Source organism: Macrotis lagotis, chromosome 8 (assembly GCF_037893015.1).
Source record: "Macrotis lagotis isolate mMagLag1 chromosome 8, bilby.v1.9.chrom.fasta, whole genome shotgun sequence".
NCBI lineage: Eukaryota > Metazoa > Chordata > Mammalia > Peramelemorphia > Peramelidae > Macrotis > Macrotis lagotis.
In genome coordinates, this window is record NC_133665.1 from 100,876,907 (window position 1) to 100,900,994 (window position 24,088).

At 43.4% G+C, this 24,088-nt stretch overlaps 1 protein-coding gene across 1 annotated transcript in view; it reads left to right on the plus strand.

The window, feature by feature from the left end:
• Positions 1–11,770: 11,770 nt before the first annotated feature.
• ALS2CL (ALS2 C-terminal like) overlaps positions 11,771–24,088 on the plus strand; it is a 73,159-nt gene continuing 60,841 nt past the window's right edge. Inside the window, exon 1 of the mRNA XM_074197766.1 lies at positions 11,771–11,813. The gene's annotated coding sequence lies outside the window, so the exon portion shown is untranslated. The remainder of the gene's footprint in view (positions 11,814–24,088) is intronic.

Consider the following 24,088-nt stretch of genomic DNA (forward strand, 5'->3'; position numbering starts at 1 on the left):
CAAGCCTGAGGGATAGTGTTGCAAGAAATGAGAAAAACTATTGCATATTGAAGAAAACAAATAGACCAGTTTGACTGGAATGAAGAGTGTACAAGGGAGAATAACATAAAATCAGTCTGGAAATGTTGGAGTCAGACTATGTAGGAATTAAACACTAAACAGAATTCATCTAGAAGAACAAAAGTTCAAGAATCTCAAGGGAAATAACAGGGGAAATAAGTGGGGAAAAGGAAGTCTAGAAGTCCCAGATCTTAAACTATTCTACAAAGCAGTATTCATCAAAACAAATGGTTAAAAATGACAATGACCAATTAATGGAACAGAATAGGAACACAACATACAAAAGAAAGAAAACAAGCCCAGTAACCTCAAGTTCCACATAGCCAAAGGTCACAGCTGTTGAGTAAAGACTTACTATCTGACAAAAATTGCTGGGAAAACTAGACAGTATTGTGGCATAAATTAGGTTTATACCAGATCCTCCTACAATGTCCCAATATAAACTCCAAATGGATATACAATCTCTCTTTAAAAAAGTCGAAGGATAAGGAAGGAATTACTTTTAATCTATGGAAAGGGGAGGAGTTCATACCCAACACAATAGAAAAGATCACAGAAGAAAAAAAATGGACAATTTTTACAACATGAAACTTACAAGTTCTTACACAAACAAAGCCAATTCAGTTAAGATTAAAAAGGAAATTATAATTGTAGAAAAATCTTTGCAGCAGGTTTCCAAGATCTATAAGGAACTGATTCAAATGTATAAAAATAAATAATTTACCAACCAATAAATGGACAATGGATATGAAAAAATTATGAAAAATTAAAGTTGTCTATAACCATATTTTAAAATTCTCTAAATCACTATTAATAAGACAAATAAATAGTAAAGCAATTCTGATTTGACAGATTGACAAAGTTGACCAAAAAAGAGAATGACAAATGGTGGAGTGGCTGTGGGAAAACCAATGCACTGATGCAGTGTTGGTGGAACTATGAATTAGTTCAGCCAATAAGGGAAACAATTTGGAATTATGCCCCCAAAGTAATTAAACTGTGTATATATATATCCTCTGGCTCAACTATACTCCTATGAGGATTACATTATAAAGTACTAAAGGAAAAAATATTCATAGTGACTATTTTTATGATGTCAAAGAACTGGAAACCAAGGAGGTATTCATCAGGTGAGGAACAGCTGAATAAATTATGGTATAAAAATGTCACAATACTACTGTACTATAAGAAATGACAATGAGGACAGTTTCAGAAAAAACATGGGAAGATCTGTATGAACTGATTTTTAATTGAATTAGGAGAGAAAAGGAGACAATTTATATTAAAACACGTAAATATAAATATTTTTGAAAGAATTTAAAACTCTGATAAATTCCATGACCATCCATAATTCCAGAAGGTCAATGATCAAAAATGATCTCTGTCTTTTAACAGAAATGTGATGGAAATGAAAGATTCTGTGATTTACAGTCTAGTACTACATTAGCAAAATATTGATGATTTTAAAAAATGGGTCTTGTTTCAGAGAGAATTTGTGGATCAGTAAAAGAACTATAAAATTTTCCCAAAACATTCTGACCTATTCTCTCCTCCCTATTCAATCCAGGGCCCAATTTATTGTCCCTTTACAATGTCCATCTAAATATTCACATACTTGGTGGTGAAGTGGATAGAGCACTGTCCCTGGAGTCAGGAGTACCTGAGTTCAAATCCAGCCTCAGACACTTAATAATTACATAGCCGTAGCCATGTGGCCTTGGGCAAGCCACTTAACCCCATTACCTTGCAAAAACCTAAATAGATAGATAGATAGATAGATAGATAGATAGATAGATAGATAGATAGATAGATAGATAGATAGACAGATAAATAATGAATATTGTGGGAGAGTTAGGTGGCACAGTGGATAGAGAACTGACCCTGGAGTCAGGAGTACCTGAGTTCAAATCTGACCTCAGATACTTTATAATTACCTAGCTGTGTGGCCTTGGGCAAGCCACTTAACCCATTTGCCTTGCCAAAAACAAAACAAAACAAAACTAAAACTAAATATTCACATGCTTGTATGCAAACACACACACACACACACACACACACACACACACACACACAATGTGGTTTTCTCCCTTCCTTAGTGTAGGAAGTCTCCCCACTAAATGAATATGTAGGATTACACACATGATCAAAGTAGACTTTGCTTGGGTTTTCTTTATTATAATGGTTTTCTTTTCCTTTGGAGAGGAAGGGAGAGGTGAGTAGGAAAGAAAGTATTGTTAATTTAAAATATTATTATAATCATTTAAAAATAAATTCCATAGGAATTTATATTTTACCCTAAAAGTACTGAAGCTTCTTGGGTAAGGGGAAAAGTCTTATGTTTTAGGAATATCCATTTGAGAGCTGTGTGAAGGATGAGAGAGCAAGGAGAGACTGGAAGCAGAAGGACCATGTGAGAAGCTCTTGTAAAGCTAAAAACAGGAGATTTTGAAGGCTCACACGGGGGAAATGGCCATGTAAGTAGAAAGAATGAGATGGCAGGGATAGATATGGTGAAGATGAAAAAGACAAATCTGAAGGAATAGGGGGAGTGAGGAAAACTTACTCTGATTGGAAATCTGGGGAACTGGGAGGATTGTGGAGCCCTGTGGGGAAACAGAGAGGTTAGGAAGAAGTGAATGATTAGGGGGAAAGAGCGAGTTTTGCTCTGGACCTATTGAGTTTGACAAGCCTACAGGAGGTAATGGTAAAGATGGTAATGAAGCACGGTGACCTGGGAATGGAGCTCAGGAGACAGATCAGGGAGAAGACACAATCTGATAACTAATAATATGCACTATCATATTATAAATGCATCAGTGAAGAGTTAGACAGTGTTTTGTGAGGTCCAAGACAGAAAGCCACTACCAAATTTATTAGCTTCCTTGTTATGTTTACAGGTGAGATTAGAAATGCAAAGGTTGTTCTTATTTGACAGATGAGAAAAATGAGGTTCAGAGAGATGTCATATGTCCATAGACAAAGAGGAAATGGCAGAGCTGAGACTCAAACCTAGGACTCTGACTCAAGTTCAGCATATTTTCCCTTTTAACACCACATTGCCTATTTAATACACAGGGCCCTTCAAGGAAAACCTGAATGACCTTGAACAGGCCATTTCCGCTCCATGGACCTCCGTTTACTGTAGAATGAGATAGTGGAACAGATGGTTCACAAAGATCTTTCCAGCTCTAAATCATATGGTCCATTGAAGCATACTTTTTTTTTAAATTTTATTTTTCTTGAGGCTTCTTTTTTTTAGGGTAGAGAGGTCTATGTTTTCTTTTACAACATGACAATTATGGAAATGTTTTGTATGACTACACATATATAACCTATATCAAACTGCTTGCTATCTCAATAAGGGGGACTAGGGCATGAGGAAGAGAGAATTTGGAACTCCAAGTTTTAAAAACAAATATCAAAAATTGTTTTTATATGTAACTGGGGAAAAATAAAACACTAAATAAATTATAAATAAATCAAATGATACTAAATCTGGAAATCAAGAAAAAAGTTCTGAGGAAAGGATAAATATGAGTTTGTGCCCAGGGTCAAGGATGGGCCCTTAGAAAGAAACATATTTTAACCATGTGAATACCTAAATGGACCCATGATCTCATTGTTATAGATGTTTCCTTCAATAATGCAGATCATAGCCCATTCCATGCCATCTGGTCCATATCCTCCTAGGGTTGCCATGGAAGCCTCCATCCAATATAGTGGCAGCCTTCCTCATTTTTTTCTCAACATCATAGGAATACAATAAAGCACAATCAGCAAGAATTTATGTGATGGCATTGTGCTAAGCACTGGAAAGATAAAGAAAGACAAAAACACTCATCTCTGCCCTGGAGGAGCTGACAATCCAAGGGGGGAGTCGAGAGTCAAGATTCAAGCAACTTTATACATACACAATCTATATAGAAGGGAACCTCAGAGGGAAGGCACTAACATTAAGGCGGGGGCGGGGGGGAAGAAGCTCCTGCAGAAGGTGGGATTTGAGCTGAGTCTTGAAGGAAGTCAGAAGAACAGGAGATGAGAAGGGAGAGAACTGTAGTCAGTGAAAATATTCAGAGTGAGATGTGGTGCCATATTGAGAATGCCGAGGAGTGAGGCATTTCAGGGAGTGAGAATGCCAGGGAAGGTATGAGGGGGAAGGTAGGAGAAGGAGGTTATAAAAGGCTTTGAATGCCAATTGGAGGATTTTATATTTGATCCTCCAGATAATAGGGAGCTGGTTGCAGTTTCTTGAGTTAAGTGAGTAACATGGTCAGATGGACACTTTAGGAAGATCACAGGTAGATGAGAGGTGAATGACCTGGAATGGGGAGAGATAGAACTCTGAAGCTTTGGCCATGAGATCAGTCCATTTTCTTTTTCATTCATACATTTTTTATGACCTCTTTTAATCTAATTCATAATTTCTGTTGCAATGTATTATGTTGCAACCTGAAGGTAGGAAGGAATAATGGATATAGCTCTAGGCTTAGAGTCAAAAAGATCAGCTTTCCAAGGCCACCTCAGACTCTTCCTATTTGGGTGACCCTGACAGTTTCTTCATCTGTAAATGATGTGGTTAGACTTGGTGGCCTTGAAGATCCTTTTGAGCTCTGAATCTAACACCCTTTGCTCATGTCCTCTTTGAACTTCTTTATTGTCTAATTATTCAGAGACTGTGGTATCTGTCATTTATAGTATTAGCATAGTAATAGCAAAATATTGGTGATTTTTTTAATGGGCCTTATTTCAGGAAGAAATGGGTTATTAAAAAAACCATGCAATTTCCTAAACACAATCTGACCTATTCTTTTCTTTTTGTCCAATTCAAGGTACAATTCACTGTCCATTTGCAGCGTTTGCCTAAATATATGCATGTATATATGTAGCCAGGTTGTCTGTATGTAGCATTGGGTGTCTCTATTTGACTGGAAGGGAGCAGGCCCAGACATACCTCTAGCATCAGCTCCCATTCATCACCCTTCTCCAAAAAAAGTCTTTAATTTTTCTCAGGAAGGGAAGTAGTAGTTTGTGGCCAGAGCTTGGTCTGGTCTGCTCGTGGCAGGTGCGGGGAGAGGGAAGCAGGCTAGAATTATATCTTTCCACTCCCTTAAATGTTATAGATCTAGGGGGTACAATGTTTAAGTTCATGTTAAACTTCTAATTGCTATTTCCTAATGGAGAAAGTAGGACCTCAAGCTTTCTATCCAAGGCTTGATTCTCTTTTCACCAACACCAGTTCGACAGTGAAGACACACAACAAAGAGCAAAGAAACGCTTTATCCATAAAGGTAGAAATCAGAGAAAGGATACAAAGGAGAATATATACTAGACAATACTGAATGAAGGAGCTCTCATTTGGATCATGATAATACAGCTCAAACAAAAGAGAGAGAGAGAGAGATCCAGATCCACCCAAGAAGAAGGGTTTACCTTTTTAATAATAATAATAATAATAATAAATAATAATAAACACATTTATTTAGTAGAACAAAAGAGACTTGAAAGGCTTTCTTCCAATAAAGGATCTCCTGTGCACATATTAAAACTACCCCCAAGATTCCTTGAGAACTGGCACAACAGAGATAATTTTGTTTGCTGACCCAGTGATCAAGTCACAAAAGAGGGAACCATATATGAAGAAGATCCAGTGCAGAGTTCAAGTTGAAGAAGGATTCCCTATAGATGTTGCAACAAAACCTGGAAGCAGGCAGGGCTTCCTGGATGAGATCCATAATCACTCAACCACACAGTGCAAAACTTTGACTTTGGATTATTAGATTACTCAAATACTTGTTGAATTCAATCTGGATTGGTGTCAACTGGTGATCCACAATGTATTTATTTGTGTGGGGCTGGGGGGAGAAAAGGAGAAAGAGGGGAGAGACTTTTTTTAGGGCTAAAAGACCTAAGTTCTAGTTTTAACTCAGTCACAAACATTTTCTATAATCTTGGGCAGTTATGATATCATAGGTCTTAGAACTGGAAGATATTTCAGGTGTGGAATAGTGCAATCTTGAAACCAGTGCAGATAATTTTCTAGTTTCTTCTTGGACATATCCAGTGATAAGGAATTCACTACTCTTCAAGCATATGATTCCACTGAAGGATCTGGGAATGTTTAACCTCAAGAAGGAATACTCTGAGGGAAACTCTCGCTTGTGATTGGGTGGTGCCCTTGCCAGTAAATAGGGAAGTTAGGAAAGGGGGAGCTGGAAAAATACTTAGTTCAGTTTTGAATATGATGAGTTCAAGATGTCTATAGGACATTCCAATTGAATATCCAACAGGCAGTTGCATGACATTAATGGTCAAAAAAAGGTTAGGACTGGACTAATAGATTTGAAAAAAATCTGTATAAAGATAATAACTGAATCCATGGGATTCAAGCTGAGCTCACCAAGTCAAATAGTAGAGAGGGAGGAGAGGGTGGCCCAGGATAGAGCTTTGGGGGCACCCATGGTTAGCAGGAATGAAGAAGATCCAGCAAAGAAGACTGAAGAAAGACCCGATAGACAGGAGGAGAACCGGAAGAGAACAAACAGTGTCAAGGAAATCTGGAGAAAGGAATATCAAGAAAATATATGAGAGATGTTGTGGGGGTAGAATTGACAATATTTGGCATCTGATTATATACATACAATGAGGGAGGGTGAAGAGTTGAGGTTGATTCTGAGGATCAGATTCTGAGGATGAGAATCTGGAAATTTGGAAGAGTGTATTCTCAACAGATATAGGGAAGTTCAGAAGAAGAGTAAGTTTTGGGGGGAATGATAATAATGAATTCTGTTTTGGCTGAGTTTTGCCTATCTCTGAGATATTCCTCTATTAGTAAATATATCAACCAAGAGAGTAGAACAAAGTTCCTATGACTCAAGTCCTATGTTCTTTCTCTTTTACCAAAGTCCCTTCATACTCATTATTTACTTTTTTTTTTACTTGTTTTTTATGTTTTTGCAAGGCAATGGGGTTAAGTGGCTTGCCCAAGGCCACATAGCTAGGTAATTATTAAGTGTCTGAGGCCGGATTTGAACCCAGGGACTCCTGACTTCAAGGCCAGCACTCTATCCATTGCGCCACCTAGCCGCCCCATACTCATTCATTATTAACACAATTTTTGAAACAGCAAGAAGGGGAAGTGATTTGCTCAAGCTCATAGGATGATTGGTCTGGGGCTGAAATTGGAACACTTGACCTAAAAAACTATCCTCTGACTTCTTCTCCTTTTTGAGTCACTCCTCTGATCCACCCCTTCTCCTCCATCCCCCTACTTCCCCTACTCCAAGAGCCATAAGTAGACCTTAGGCTGACAGGAAGCCAGGCTCCTGGGAGAAGGGGTGGTTCATTGGCCTCTAATTTTTCCCAAGCTTTAGAAAGGAAACACTAAACAACCCTCCCTTCCTGCTCAATCCACAGACCCTTGTTCTGCCTTTGGGAAAGTTTCCACCTATCCCACCCTCAAACCTGGCTCCCTACTCCATGGGAAGATGGAACAGAGGTAAACAACTATGCCTTTTGGAATCTCAACTCTCTGGATTAGCCAGTATTATGATGTTGAATTCTAGGCTGATTAAAATTAGAAGGGACTATGAATTCTAAGGTCTGAAATTTTATGGTTCTAATATTTTTAGAAAAATGTTTCCCCATCTTTTGGCCTCAATTTTCTGCTTTATAAAAATGGATAATGTGAAGATGGGGTAAGGAAGGGAAAACTGGATTAGATGCTGTCTGTATAGCCTAACTACTCGGATACTCCTTGTTCTCTGTTCTTCAGTCTCCAATGGTCACTTACAACTCAAGATCTATGATCTTATCTTACCATCTTTCCAGTTTTGATAGTCTGTACTCTCTGTCTCCACTTTGACAGCCTATATCCTTTTTAAATTTAATTTTTAGTTAATTAACAAAAAATTAGTTTCTCTCTCTCTTCCACCTGCCAGTTGAAATAAAGAAAGAAAAATGAAACTCATAACAAATAGTCAAGGAAAACAAATTCCTGCAATGGAAAAAAAAAATCCATCTCAATTTCTACTCTGAGTTGATCACTTCACTGTTAGGAGAGGAGAAGTATGTTTTATCATGGGTCCTCCGGACCTAAGGCTTTCAAATTTATTTGTCTACAATCTATATTCCAATTCTGACATTTAATGACTGAGAGACACAATTTACCTGGAGATAGGAAACTTCAGACTCTGATTAGCTGCCTCCCATAGTGCCTGGTTCAAGGTAACAGATGTTTAAAACATATACTTGCTAACTAGTGGTGAGCATATTACTACCTATATATTCTTAGAACTTCAGTTTCCTCATCTATAAAATGGAGACAATAATTATGTTAACCATCCTGTAGGAATGTAGTGAAATAATGCTTATAATTACTATGGTTCTAAGATTCCTGGATATGTCACCCCCTCCCTTTCTGGGGCTCAGTTGTCTCCTCTATAACACAAGGCAATGGGATTAAATGATCCTTAAGGTCCCTTCTAGCTATGGCATTCTCTGGGGCTGATACCCCCAACCTGGCAAGAGGCCTGGATAGGCTTTTGTTCAGTAAGACTGTTGGGGGGGGTTGGAGGGAATGGGGGAGACTGCTCTAGGGAAGCCAACTAGTGGGAATGAGCAGGGGGAGGGGGTGAGGAGGGAGAAGAAAGACAACAGGACCCTTTGTTCAAGAGTTGTATGGTCACATAACCTCTTTTGGCAGCTGGGTCGGGCAAACAAACTAAAGTGGATGACAGCCCTTTCCAAGGACTCTGACCCTCCCACAGCAAAGCTTTCTTAATGAATGCCTAACCCAGTGTGTCCAAGCTCACCCTAACAGCCAACCCATTCTTGGGCCTGGCCCTGGGAGTCCTTTCTCCAGGAGAGCAGGGAAAGGAGCATTTATGGCCGGAGTCCCTGGACACTTGGCCCTGCAGCCAAGCCTCTTTCAAGTTAGGTTTGGCTGACCTTAAGGAACGATATTTTTACCCCTGGAGCACCAAGATCTAGGACGAGAGCCCAGGAGCTTGAAGATAACTAAGACTATTAATATGTAGTGGAGTTCAGCCACAGGATTTCACAGGTTGGACAAGTATCTAGAAGAGACTTTGCATATAATAACCCTACTCCATGGACAATGTACTGGTGGGCCTACCTTCTATAACCCTTTCCCCATGACCTGTGTTATCTTTGTCAATTTGCAGGGTGTGAGGTGAAAGGTCAGGATTGTTGGGAGTGGAATTTTCCTTATCATCAGTGATTTAGAACATTCTTTCTCGTGGTTGTTGATAGTTTGCAATTCTTTTGAGAACTGTTTTTATCCTTTAACAGGGTCAGATTTCTTTAAGAAAAAGTTTTTCACTGAGTACCTGTATGTTTTCTTTTTTCTTTTCAAAGATAATTCATTTTAGGGCCACAATTTATATTTACTGTAAAGTCACTTTCTACATCTCATTTCAACTCAACAAACATTTATTATTTCAAACCTTGTGCTAAACATTGAAAAATAAAAAAAGACCAAACAAAAGTAATTCTCTGTCCTACAGGAGATTCCTTTCTAACAGGAATGTACAGCTATGTACACAGATAAATAAATTCAATGTCATTTCTAGAGGAAACCTATGGGGTGGTCAGGAAAGTCTTTTTATAAGAATTCTAAGAAAAAGATTGAGGAGGGGAGTGCATTCTAGCCGAACAAGAGGGATCAATAGCCAAGTAAGAAGATAGCAGGTGGTGTTTGGAGAACAGCTAGCAAGTAGGTCAAATAAATTCTTTTGAGCATTTGTGTTATTCTAGTTTTTTCTATCCTCATTATTTCCCCATCCATCCCTTTAAAGACTGATTTATAGGCTGCACTTGGGTTACATACAAACTATAGTTGGAGGACAAAAATAGGTTGTGTTTTTGGACTAATAAAGAACCTGCCTGGTGGACTAAGACATCTTTATATTTGTCCTAAATTTTTCTTCCTTGAGATCCAATCAGATAATGATAGCTAATAATGCTCTTATTGTTTGTTATGTCTGACTCTTCATGACCCTATTTGAGGTTTTCTTGGCAGATACTGGAGCAGTTTGCCATTTCCTTCTTCAGCTCTTTTTACAGGTAAGAAAACTGAGGCAAGCTGGATTAAGTGACTTGCCCAGGGTTACATAGGTGGGGATTGGATTTGAACTCAGGAAGATAACTCTTCTTGATTCCAATCCCAGTGCTCAATCCACTGTGGTGCTAACATTTACATAATAATTAATATGTACCGAGAGCTGAGCTGAGTGATTTATAGTCATTATCTCATCTGATCCTCACAACAACCCTGACAGGTGAGTACTATTATTATCTTCATTTGACATATGAAGAAACTGAGGCAAACAGAGGTTTAAATGACTTATACTATCAGATCCTGGATTTGAACTCTGGTTTTCCTGACTCCAGTCTCAGAATTTTATCTGCCACCTCTAGAGGATGGACTGGTACCTCTTTGGACACTTTCTCCAAATAGGAGCTGATGTCAATGTTCCCTCTCTTCTCATTGATTGGGGCCAGCGATCCCGACTCCGAGTAAAATGGATCAATCAGCTCTCATCACATTCAACTGAGATCAATGTACACCATGGAAACAATGTAAAGACTGACAGATTGCCTTCTGTGGGGGGTGGGGGAGGGAAGCAAGAATAGGGGAAAATTATAAAATTCAAAATAAATAAAATCTTTCTTTTATAAAAAAAATGGCTCAATCAATCCAACTTTGGCGGGCGCAGAAGAGCCAGTCTGGAGGTGGGCTTCAGAAACAGAAAAAAAGGCATTCTCGTTTTGTTTCTTTTTGGAGGGGGGAGGTTGGAGACGAAAGGAACCAGACCCTGGAACCCAGGGGAGAATCATGAACTGAGTGAGGCGGAGGGAACTGAACAAAACGGAGAGACAAGGTTTCCAGCCTCACGGAGCGGGAGGCCCTCTCCTTACCGTCTCACGCTCTCTTAACAGCTGGTGTGCCGTTTGTGTGCCCTGATTTAAACAAGAAATTCGATGGCAAAAGCTACTATGGTGGCAGCAATGTCTTCATATGGTTTAGACATTATAAATCATCACAGTATTTGCATTTATTCATAAAAGGGGGCTGGCAGCTGATGCGGCGGCGCAAGGCTTGCTTGTTTGTCCGCTAAGTCCGGGCCCTTCTCCGTTTTGGCCTTTTCTGCCAGGCGCTTTCCCCGACATTCGCTCCGATTTTGTTTAATCCGAATTCCCCTGTGGATAAATCTCCCCAAAATGCATTTTTTGGGTAGGACGGAGCAGAAGGGGGGGGTGGAAGGGGGCGGGAGTCCGAGAAGGGAAAGGGCGGAGCGGGGGTGGGCATCCCCGGCGAGCAGGTGAGCCAGGCCAGGTGAGCTGGGGGCGGGAGGAGGAAGCCCCTGCGCCCAGGTGGGATGGGGGGGCGCCCTGGGCCCGGGGGGCGGGGCGGGGCGGGGCGGGGCGGGGCGGGGGCCGCAGGTGCGGGCACTGAGGCGGGGCAGAGCGGGCGGGCCGGGCGGGAGGGGCGGGGGCAGGGCAGGAGGGCCGGGCAGAGAGGGCGGGCCGGGCCGGGCCGGGAGGGGCGGGGGCAGGAGGGCCGGGCAGAGCGGGCGGGCCGGGCGGGGCGGGGCGGGGGCAGGAGGGCCGGGCAGAGCGGGCGGGCCGGGCCCGGGGAGGAGCTGCGGGCAGAGCGGGCGGGCCGGGCCGGGCGGGGAGCGGAGCGTCGGGCCGTGGGCAGGGGCGGCCGCGGCCTCGGAGACCCCGCGCAGGTGAGGAGGCGCCGCGGGGCGGGGGGCGGTTCGGAAGCGCGGCGGGGGCCCCCGCGCCCTCTCGCCTCGCGTGTCGGCCCCGGTCCTGCGTGGAGCCCCGTGGCTCCGAGCGGGCTTCCCGGCCCCTCGCGGGACGGCCTGCGGGGCCCGGGCCCCGGCTAGAGGGGGGCAGCGGCGCCACGACGCACACGGGTCTCCCCGGGCTGGGCACGGGCACCCGCGCAGCGCGCGGGAAGAGCCCCCGCCACCCCCGGAGACCCGCGCGCCACCCCGGGGGTGAGGGCCGGGGCTTGGCGCACCCGCCCGGTGCCAGTGGAGACCCGCGGGACTCAGTCGCGCGGGCACCCGCCCCCGCCCCGGGCGGCCCCTCCTCTCCTTTTTGCCCCCAAGCCTTACTTTTAGACCGTTTTTCCGTCCCCCGCCCCTTTATGCACATAATTTACAGCCCTGTGTTCCCACCTGATGGCCCCGGAGCTCCAGGCTACTTTATGCTGGGATTCAAGCAACACCCGCGGGGCGGCTGGGTGGCAGCTGGGTGGCGCAGGGCGGCTGGGTGGCACAGGGCGGCTGGGTGGCAGCTGGGTGGCGCAGGGCGGCTGGGTGGCACAGGGCGGCTGGGTGGCACAGGGTGGCTGGGTGGCGCGCGGCCCCCTGGAGTCCGGAGGACCCGAGTTCAAATGCGGCCTCAGACGCTTCATAGTGACCCAGCTGCGTGGCCTTGGGCGAGACACTTAACCCCACTGCCTGGAAAAAAAACTAAAAAAAAAAGTGGGGGGAGAGAGGAGGGAACCCTGCTCTTAAAGAGCTCACAATCTAATGTCCCATGCCCAAAATAGAACTCATCTTCTCCCTTTACATATCTACTTTTCCACAATTTCCCTATTTCTATTAAGGTCACTACCATCCAGAGCAGGTGTTGGCACCTGCTGTACAGAGCCGGCTATCAAAGGCTGCATGGAAGCATTTAAACTCCCCAAATCAGCCAAATGCTACAAACTGGAGCTCAATCATTTTGCCGGGTTGTCTAGGCTTAAGAGGAGAAAGGTGTTGATAATTCATATGAAACTTAAAATGCTGCTATGCCAGCCTTGCCCACCACCAGCTCCCCCCATTGCCCAGATTGGGTCCTTGATTCGTCCTTCCTTCTCACCTTTCATGTCTCATCAGTCGTGAAATTCTTTTCACCATGTCCAGGGAATAGCCCATAGGTGATGATAATGATGTTTGTTTTCATTGGGGGGGGGGGGGTGATGCAAGACAATAGAGTTAAATGGCTTGCCCAAGGTCACACAGATAATTATTAAGTGTCTGTGGTCAGATCTGAACTCAGGTCCTCCTGACTCCGTGGCTGGTGCTCTATCCCCTGTGCCACCTAGCCGCCCCTTCATTCCTGAGGCCGTGACAAGTGCATGAATCAGATTTGCAGCATATGGGTCAGTATGGTTGAAAGGTGGGGTTCATGATGAAGGGAAATTTATTTGGGGAGAGAGTGTGGAGCCAGATTGTGAAGACTGTAAAGGTGGAAAAGAGGAGTTTGTATGTGACTCTAGAGCCATTGAAGCAACTTACCTGGTGAGGACCAGGGCAGACACTGGCTTTAGGGACGTCGTTTTGGATGTGTGGAGAGGATGGTTTGGAGATAGGACAATTAGGGCCATAGTCAAGAGATGAGGGAGGGGTTCATGTGAGAGAAGAGTAATGGTAGCTGTTGTGCTGGTGGAATCCAATAGACCTGACAACTGATGGGTAACTGTGTCTAGGGGAGGGGACAGGAAGGGAAATGAGGAATAATACAAGAGGAGACCGTAACTCTGAGGCTTGGATGCTAAGGAGGCTAGATGATACAGTGGAATCTGGAATAAAGACTTTGAGTTCATGTCTGGGTTTAGAAATTTCCCTAGCTGTGTGACCTTGGGCAAGTCACTCAACTTCAGTTTTCTTAGGGAATAATGATAACATCTACTTCCCAAGGTCATAGGAGGACCAAATGAGATCATCTTTGAACAGTGCCTAGTACATCTATGTAAATGAGAGACAGTAGTCAATTAAATGACTGGAAGGATGGTGAATAAAGAAGGTAAGAAGCAGAATGAGGTTAGAAGAAAAGGTAATGAATTTGGTTAGGAACATTTTGAATTTGAAATCTCAGATAGGCAGTTGATAGGTCTGGGAACTCTGGAAAGATATTTAAGCAGGAAAAGACATTCTAGCCCAGGATCTTGAGTAGATTACTGGGCCAGAGGCTGTAGAAAATGAAAAAGGCCTAAGAGAAGCAAAAATGACTGAAAAATCTTGCTACCTCTGATTCCAAAAGTCTTTCCTGCTATTACTGTACCTAATCAATCTTAACTACCAACAATTTGCATGCTGAAGTGCTACCAATACAAAGATAAAACTTGCCAGCAAGGAGTTTACAATATGATGCTTCTTTGAACTCTTTTTACAATGAACTAAGACAAATTTGTAATTATTATATAATTAGCTGCCTACTAGAATGTAAGCTCCTCTGTTGTTTTTTTTTTTGGAATTTTTTTTTTTTAGGTTTTTGCAAGGCAATGGGGTTAAGTGGCTTGCCCAAGGCCACACAGCTAGGTAATTATTAAGTGTCTGAGGCCGGATTTGAACTCAGGTACTCCTGACTCCAGAGCCAGTGCTCTATCCACTGCACCATCTAGCCGCTCCCAGCTCCTCTGTTTTTGTATTCTCTTCTCCTTTGTCGATCAGTTTTTTTCCTGCCTTCTGTTTTCTTGGCTGGAGAAATTTGCCATTTCCTTCTCTTGCTCATTTTACAGATAAGGAAACTGAGGCAGACAGCATTAAGTGACTTGGACAGGGATCACACAGCTAGTACGTATGTGAGGCCAGATTTGAGCTCAGGAAGATGTGTCTCCCTGCTTCAAGATCTGGTACTCTCTACTAGGTTATAAACTCCAGAAGGGCCAGGACTGTCTCCTGTTTTGTATTCTCTTCTTCTCCTAGTGCTTTGTAAAGTAGTGCATGCTGAATTGAATCAAATTCTTTTCCTGGTCCAACCCTGCCAACCTTTTAGTGCCGCAGCTTCTCTCCATTGCTCTGTTTGATTCTGTGGTTATTTCTGTGTCCCTGCCTTTGCCTCTCGGCTCTAACTGCATCACTTTGCTAAACCAGTGTTTAATCCTGAAATAAATCAAAGCCAAGAGCTGAGGAATAAATCATCTTTAATGGAGATAATAAGGAAGCAAACCTTGTGGGGATGTCTAAGACCCATGCAAAAGGGGAGAGGGGGATGAGGCAGTATGAGGTAGTGAGATCCGGTCTTGAAACCTCAGCAGCCCTTGGCAATCTCAGCTAGAGGAATTATTTCATTCCTGTGTTCAAAGAATGTCAATAGGGTCCAACTTGAGTTGGGCTTCCTTTCAAGGCAAAATCCCTGATTCGGCTCAACCTAATCAAAAGTAAATATCTTGAGAGTAGGAATGTAAGGACATTACTGAAATTGTGACTTTACAGCAATCATATAAAGGAGTGGCGGTCCATATTTGGTGTTAAGAATTTACTGTCACTAGAGACTTGGGCTCCAGGGAAGGGCCTGGGACACTCTTCCCCAGACTCTGAAGCATGATGCTTGTCCAGCCAGCTAATAATAAACCTACTCAGATCATGCTTTAATGTTTCTGGAGAGCCTTCTGCACAAGAGTCTAGAAGAAGAAACTGAGAGTTAGAATGGTAGTGACAGGACCATAGAATTTAGAATTGAAAGTGCCTCAGAGAATGAACAACTAACCCAACCTCCTCAGATGAGGAAAATGTGGTTCAAAGAAGTGGCTTGCTCAGTGACAAGGTGTTCAAACTTGTCTTCAGGCCTAGGCTGTTTCCAGTTCCCGCTTCTGACTTGTCCTCTTCCATTCTTCCCCCTCCAGGGGAGTCAGATTTCTCCTGATGGGCCCTGGAGAAAGGGCCATTGGGGTAGGTAAGATACCTTAATTTTCTTCTGCACAGACATCAAGCCAGTCCATTCCATGTGGTCTTAGGGAGGTCAGAGGAAGATAAAATAGATTGGGTGGGGTGGAATTGTTCAAGAGAGATTAAGGTTAGACAGTAAGAACTTTCCTACCTGACCTGGCCAGGTGATTCTGGACTAGGTTCTCAAAAAGATAGTAAATTCAAGTCAAAGAAAATTTATTTTATTAAGAAAATATCATGTTCCAGGCACATTAGGCTTCTAGGTGGCCCCAGTGGCTGGGTATGTAGTCTATACTTTAATGTAGTCTTTTTTTTTTTCCTTTCTTTGGTCTAGAACCCCTTCTAGTCCTCTTCTTCCATGTTCTATATGATTCAGTACTTTGGGGTGATAAACTATGCCTAATTTCTCCAAGTCAAGTCAACTATGACTGATCTAACAATAATAGATTTAATAGCAGCCCATCCTTCTATTCCTTGGCAAGCACTCACCCAGTAAGCGGCTAGTTGACCCACTGGATTGAGTACTGGTCTGGAATTCAAATCTGGCCTCAGACGCTAATTGTATGATACTTGGTAAGTCCTCTGCCTTAATTTCCTCCTCCAAAAAATAATAATAATACCATCAACCTCCCAGGATTGTCACAGGATAATAAGATAATGTTTGTAAAGAGCTTTTGGAAACCTTAATGAATTCCTTATTCTTGGGAAGTAGACGCATGGTCAGTTTTCTGTGGGAAAATAATAATTGATATTCATGTAACTTTAAGCCTCTGCAAAGGGCTTTATAACTATTATTTCAGTTGATCCTCATAACTGTCTGTTAAGGTAGATCTTTCAGGTATTAGTATCTCCATTTTACATATGAGGAAACTGAGACTTAGCTGGTTGTTAACCTTTCCCAAGTTCATGCGGTATCAGAAACTGGATGTAAACCTTTTCTTTTGACTTCCACATATGGTATGTTTTCCACTGTGCCACACTACCTTAAAACAGGCAGTTGCAGAGGGACTGACTTGTCCAGGGATATATTGGTGAGTGACCTAATGTCAGAGCCAGGACCTAGAACCTAGTATCCTGGCCCACAGCATTAAAAGAATGCTTTATACTCATCAAAGTATTTCCATATTTGTCCATTATCCATTGAAATCTTAGGACCTAGAATGTTAGAACTGGGATGCATCATAGAAAATAAAGAGTCCAGAACATCAGTGCTAGAAGAAGCCACGGAACATTGAACAACATGAAGGTTAGCATGCCAGAGATGGAGGGGCTGTAGAACAGGGAGCATAGAAACTAGAGGACATCATGAAAGAGGAAGAAGAAGCCCAGAGACGGACATTGAATGGATCCAGGTCATATGAGCTGGTGGCCAAGCTGGCCCTATAAACAGCTCTAATGCTATGTCTAGGCAGGCAGGGCTTCTTCCACTCTACTGTGTCCCATATTCAGGGCATCCATGGTATTGATGCAGTAATAAAGTCAGAGAGCGGAAGAGGGGGTCATTAGGGAGAAGTCCTACCAGTTTCTTCATGTTTAGGTGAATCATTGGGCCTCTGCTTCCTCTTCACATTCACAGGAAAGTGTCCATCCCTGTATGGGACCACCTCCCAGCTGTGCCCCCACATCCCCAGTGGATAGGGTCAACTTCTGCCCCCAAACTGAAGCCCAGCTGTGGAACTCCCCCCCCCCCCATTTCCATCTGGCTCTCCATTCTTCAATTGAGAGGGCCACTGGGTACAGGCAAGGCTGAGGGGTCCCCTTCATTCATATAGTACATACGGCTAAGGTGTCCCCTTCATCCTTTGTCCCTCCCTTTCTCCCTACCCCCCAAATCAGTCAAATAAAGGTGTCCCTCCAGGCCTTGATAATAGTTGCATTTTTGACTCTGCTCAAATTTCACCTACAGGAGGCCTTTCCTGGCATCTACCCACCACTCCAAAAGGCAGCTGGTGGCACAGTGGCTAAGACACTTTACTGGCGTTTCAATCTAGCTTCGGATACTAACTAGCTGTGTGACCCTAGGCAAGTCATTTAACTTCTATTTGCCTCAATTTCCTCAACTGAAAAACAGGACTGATGTTATTAGCATTTGCCTCACAGGGTTGGGTTGTTGTGAGCATTAAATGATATAATATTTCTCTCTCTCTCTCTCTTTTTGGTTTTTGTAGGGCAGTGGAGTTGTTACTTGTCCAAGGTCACACAACCAGGCAATTATTAATTGTCTGAGGCCAGATTTGAACTCAGGCCCTCTGTCAGGCCTCCAGGGCTGGTGCTTTATCCACTGTGCCACCTAACTGCACCTAAATGATATAATATTTTTAAAGTGTGAGGCACATATTGGACCCTATTCAGATTTATCTCCCTACCTTCATTTCCCTTGCCTTTCTCCATCCTAGTGTCTCCCATCACGATGGATTTCAGTTTGTTGATGTCCTTCCTAAAAATGGGCCACATATTACCAAGATATTCTCTCCAGGCCATTGGAGAGTGGGACCACTGATCCTGTGTTTTATGGGATAGTGGAAAGCCTTGGATTTGACATCAGGAAGGACCTGGGTTCAAATGGTAACTCTGCCACTTAGAATCTAAGAGATCTTGGCTAAGTCACCTTGGGCCTGGTTCCTTATCTGTAAGTGGTTGTAAATGGCTGGATGTCCTCATCCCCTCCAGTTCTAAGTCTTAGGACGCAACCTAGGGTGGCGTTAGTTTTTACATCCCCATAATGCCATTGATCTCCCTGGGTAATCCTGTGCATGCCAGTTCTAGGCAGAAGGGAGGGAGGGGCAGCCCTAACAACAGCTATTGGCACTTCCCCTCTCCTTAGCTTTTATTTCCCTACCCTGGCCTTGAACTACTACCACGGTGGTGGGAAATGCCTCTGGACACAGCAGCCCATCTACCCCGAGCTGAGAATGCCAGAGCCCCTGGTGGTGGGGAGGAAAGCTGGGAGTTCAGTCCTGACCGAGTACCTATTCCCCTGGGATTGCTCAGCTCTAACCCTCCCTCTTCCCCTTCCTGCTGGCCTCCACCCCAGGCCTCTCCCTTTCACCATAGGTGGGGTTTGGAATTCTGCTCTGGGCTTGGTCTTAGAGTGGTGAGACTCCATTCCTCCCCGCCTTACACTCCCACCCCTTTCTTTGTCAATAGTGACAGAACCTTTAAAATTCATTCCTGCTCACCCTCCCCTTGGACTCCCAGCTTCAAGGTCATTTAAAAAAAATCTATTCAGTTTGGTTTATGTGTGGAAACCTGGGAAACCACAGAAGGAGTTGGCGGCTGGCTTGGGAGTCCCCAGTATAAGAAAAGAATCACAGCCCCCTCCCCTCCAAGAGCACCTGGTCTGAGGGGAGACAGACCCCAATTTGGGGAAAATTCAGGCAGAACTCTTCCAAGGGGGAAAGTTGACTGAGAAGACCTAAGGTTGCTTCTATAGTTAATTATCCCAGGATTTAATAATTCCGGATGAACAAGGTGAGGTTTATCACAATGAGGAAATAAATCTGGATGGAGAAGGGATCACTATCCTTCTATTCAGTTGTATGTGGTGAGGTGGTTGTAACACCAAGTTCTTTGGAATTAATTGTGAGACACTGGCAAAGGACCACCCAGCATAGCAGGTGGGCCCACACCAAAGAAGATGCTCTGCTCTAGGAGCAAAGCACCTGGAGATGCCCAGATCTAGAGACATCTCCACTGAAGATGTTCACATGGACTACTTGTGCCCGAACTGTGATAGAGCCTTCTGAGCTCAAATGAATTAATCAACCACAGCTGAATGCACTTTACCTTGATCTCAACCTAGTGATGTCATTTTGTTCTTCCAACACAAATAAATGTGAACATCTCCATACCCAAAGAACAGGAAATGTGTATCATATATATAAAGTATTTAAAAAAATATTAAATTGAGCATGATAGTAATACAGTTTGTTTCCCCTAGATTCATTTCTGGACTTTCTTCTGCGTTCTTCTGTAAATTGTTCAGTGTTCCTTTGATACTCATTTCTTCTACTGCCATCACCAACTTTTCCCTACAGTCCCTGCTCCCTAGCTTGAAGTCCTCCCTCATCACTGGGAAGTCGAGTCAAGCAGAGCAAATCTACCCATTGACTGTTTTTATCCCGTTGCTGTTGACCAGGAGGTGGGAGGCCTGCTTGGTCTTGTGAAGTCACCATGAGCCATTGCGTTGATTGTCATTCTTGAGTCTTTCTGAGTTTCCTTTTCTTCATTATAACCCTTGAATCTGTTATCATCACTTCAGGCTGCCTTCCTTGGATTCTCTAAATTGGTCATTTTCATCATGTCTTGGGGTACAGTAATATTCTATTACATTTATGTGTCGTCATCTCTTTAGTCATTCCCTAGTTCATCATTTTAACTCTGTAATTAGTTTGGTTTGATCAACGATTTAGTTGTCAGAGCTAAGAAGGACGTTAAACACCATCATGTCCAGCTGAGGCCAAGAGAGAGAAAGGACTAACCCAAGGACACATCCAGCAGACTGGCCTGCAGCCCATCAATGATGTCTACATAGTCACCAGATAGTTTCATGGTTCCGTGGAGGCGTGGATAGACTGCAGTCTGCATTGGGGGGGGGGGGGGGAATAAGAGATTCTGTGTGATAGTCATCTTAGAGCCTGCTGTATACAGGGCTCTGTGGCCTTTGATTGAAGATTGGCTCAGTTGGGCTGAGTGGGAAAAGACTGCCTAAGAAGGATCAACAAATCAATAAATATGAATTGTCTGCTATGAACCAGACATCGTGATGAGGATTGGAGATATGAAGAGGCAAAAGGCAGTCCCTGCTCTCAAGGAGGTGACTTCAAACAAATATGAACAAATTATAAATGGGGATTAAGAGGAAATAATTAAGAGGGGGAAGGTATAAGAATTAAGAGGAAGGCTTACTGTAGAAGCTGATGATGATGATGATGATGTTTGTCCTTCATTCTTGAAGAAGACCATGATGTCAGGGAGGTGGTGCCATAACAAACACATGAATAGGATCTGAATGAGGGGGCTGCTGTGCTAAGTCACCAACCTCACTTTCTCTTCCAGAGTCAGCTGGGTCCAGTGGCCAGATATGAATCAGGATGACTGGAGATGGCCCTGGATGCGAGGCAGCTAGGGTTTAGGTGACTTGCCCAAAGTCACACAGCTAGTAAGAGTCAAGTGTCTAAGGCCCCATTTGAACTCAGGTCCTCCTGACTTCAGGACTCTATCCACTGTACCACCTAGAAGCTAATAGGTGGAGATGAGGAGGGATAGTATTCCTGGATGGGCTTGGGCGGGTAGGGGCAGAAAATGCCTAGAGCCATCATTGAATGGAAGAGAATGTGTTGGGGAGTAAGATACTGGAAGGCAGAAAGATAGGAGGGGTTTGAATGCCCCAAAGAGATTTTCCATTTGATCTTGCAGACAATAGGAAGGTCTTAGATTTGGGAAGTGAGAGAGAGTGAGGACTGGGGGATGACTCCTAGTCTGGGGGACTGGGGGCTGGTTGCTGTCCACTACAGAAATAGAGAAGTTGGGGGTAGGAGGAGGGTTTAGGGGGAAAGATCTGGGTGTTCCCCATTGAAAAAAGCACTAGAGATGATTTGTGTGGGCTGTTTGACCCAGGCAGTGCATTTCTCCTCTCTGAGATTCAATTTTGTTTTCTATAAAGGAGAAAACAAAGGTAATAATACACGAACTTTGGAATCTAGAAGACCTGGGCTATAGTCCAACCCATGACCCCTTAGTAGCTCCATGACTTCGGCAAGACCCTTTCTCTCTCAGTGCCTTGTTGCAAATATTTAAGACTTGATGTGGCTGATGTGCTTGTATGAGGGAAATTCCTCCACTGATGAAATCACTGATTCATCAAAAAATAACTCTCCTTAAACCTTCTATTGCAGCTGGGTGGCACAATGGATAGAGCATGGGAGCTAGAGTCAGGAGGATGTGGGTTCAAATTCAGCCTCAGACTCTTACTAGTGTGACTCTAGGCAAGTCACTTCATCTTATTTGCCTCAGTTTTCTCCTCTGTAAAATGAGTTGGAATAGGAAATGGCAAATATTCCAGCATCTTTGCTGGAATGAGGTCATGAATAGTCAGATATGATTGAAATGACTCACCACCAACAACCCAAAAACCCCCTACTTGCCAGACAAAGCTAAGTGGTGAAGCAGACAGAGGCCTGGACCTGAAGTCAGGAAGACACAAGTTCAAATTCAGCCTCTGATATTTACTAGCAGGGCAGTGGATAGAGCACCAGAAGGACCTGAGTTCAAATTTGACCTTAGACATCTGACTTTTACTAGCTATGTGACCTTGGGCAAGTTACTTAACCCTATTGTCTTGCAAAAAAAAAAAAGGATATTTACTGGCAGTGTGACCACTGACCACTGGCAAGTCTCTTAACCTATGTCTGCCTGTTTTTCTCATCGTAAAATAGCAGTAAATATATAAAAATAAAATATATGTAAAAGTTATGAGAATAAAATTGTAAAGCTCTCAACACAAGGCACAAATAAATACTAATTCTTTTTCCTTCTCCCTCTTCCTTTTCCCTTGCCTCCCTTATAGAAAGGGGTGGGGCTATTGATATTATTTAGCACTTTCAGCTTGAATAAAAGGACAAGAGAGATCAGACTGCTTGCTCAGGGTTACCCAGCTAGTGAAGAGAGGGCTAAGAGTCTAGTCTGGGCCTCTTGACTCTGATTATTTCTGTTAAATTATGGTTCCATACCTAAAGATAAAAGGTTTGGTCCTAAGGATCTTTAAAGCCCCTTTTAGCTCAGATACCTCAGGATTCTGGGATCTGTTGTCAATATGTCATAGCAGATCTGACCCTTTTAGGGCTGGCCTCTGGCAAGCCTCTTCTCTAGTCTCTGACTTTAGGTGTCAAAGTAGGTAGGACATTAGACTTGTAGTCAGGAAGAGCTGAATCAAAATTTGGCCTTAGTCCTTTAACCTCTGTTGGCCTCAGTTTCCTCATTTACAAAATGACAGGTTTTTGTGATTAAATATTTGTAAAGTACCTGGCAAATTGTAAAGCATTATCTATGTTTATTCTATGTGTGAGACTGCTTGTTATATAATCTGTTGTTTTACAATTTATTTACCTTTTTTCTCCCCTAATAATAATCATGATGATGACTGACATTTATTTAGGGACATAAGATTTGTAAAGAGCCTCATCTCAACAACCCCAGAAGGTAGGCAGCACAAGTATTGCCCCTTTCCACAGATTAGAAAATGGAGGAAGATAAAAGTTAAAGATCTGGTCCAGGGTTCTAGGAGGAGACAGTGTGATTCAGTGAAGAGAAAATAGTCTGAAAATAGAAAACCTGAGTTCAAATGCTGCCTCTGATGTTTACTACCTTGCTGGGTCACTTAATCTCCCTGGGCCTCAATTTCTTCATCTGTAACCAGACAAGCTCTAGAGACCTGGAATTTCCTCAGCAGACCAAGCTACCTGTGGCATAGTGCCCCCCTCTTAGCTCCTCACCCCCATTGCCTGTGGCATGGCCTGCCCAGGTGCTATTGCTCAACTTCAACCAGTCTGACTGCCCCGAATCTGCCCTGCCTTCCTTCCAAGTCCCTACCTGCCCAACCTGCTCAGACCTGGCTGGGAAGGGTGTGAAAGTTTCAGAGTACAGAAAATGACCCCCCCCCCCCGGGGCTTCCCCTCTCCCCTATATAGGGAATATTGACTGAATGGATGGATGGAATACGGTGCCTCTTTTCTTCTACCTTTCCAAATTCACCCTGACCTTACTGCTGTCTTCTGAACTCCTGTGACCCTGCCTAGAACTAGAATAAGGATGATAGCTCCCATTGATATATAGTGAAGAAGGAAGGAAACAAACTTGTAGTAAGCTATGTGTGAGGAAATGAAATACAAGCAAATTGAAAAATAGTCCCTGCCCTCAAGAAGCTTAGGTTCTAATATGAGAAGACACATAAAAGGGAGCTGGGAGGCATGGGGAATGGTTACCTGGGAGGGCAGGACATTTTTAAAGTCTAAAGAAAATCCAGGGGCAGCTAAGTGGCACAGTGGATAGAGCACTGGCCCTGAAGTCAGGAGTACCTGAGTTCAAATCTGACCTCAGACACTTAATAATTACCTAGCCGTGTGGCCTTGGGCAAGCCACTTAACCCCGTTTGCCTTGCAAACCCCCCCCCCAAAAAACAAACAAAAAAAAGAAATAAAAAATATAAAAATAGTTTAAAAAAAGTGAACATAGGCTGCTTGGCTCTGCATTCAGATGCTGGTTCTTTCTCTGGGTGTGGATGACACTGTCCATAGCAGGTCTCTCAGGGTTGTCCTGGGTCTCTGAACTGCTGG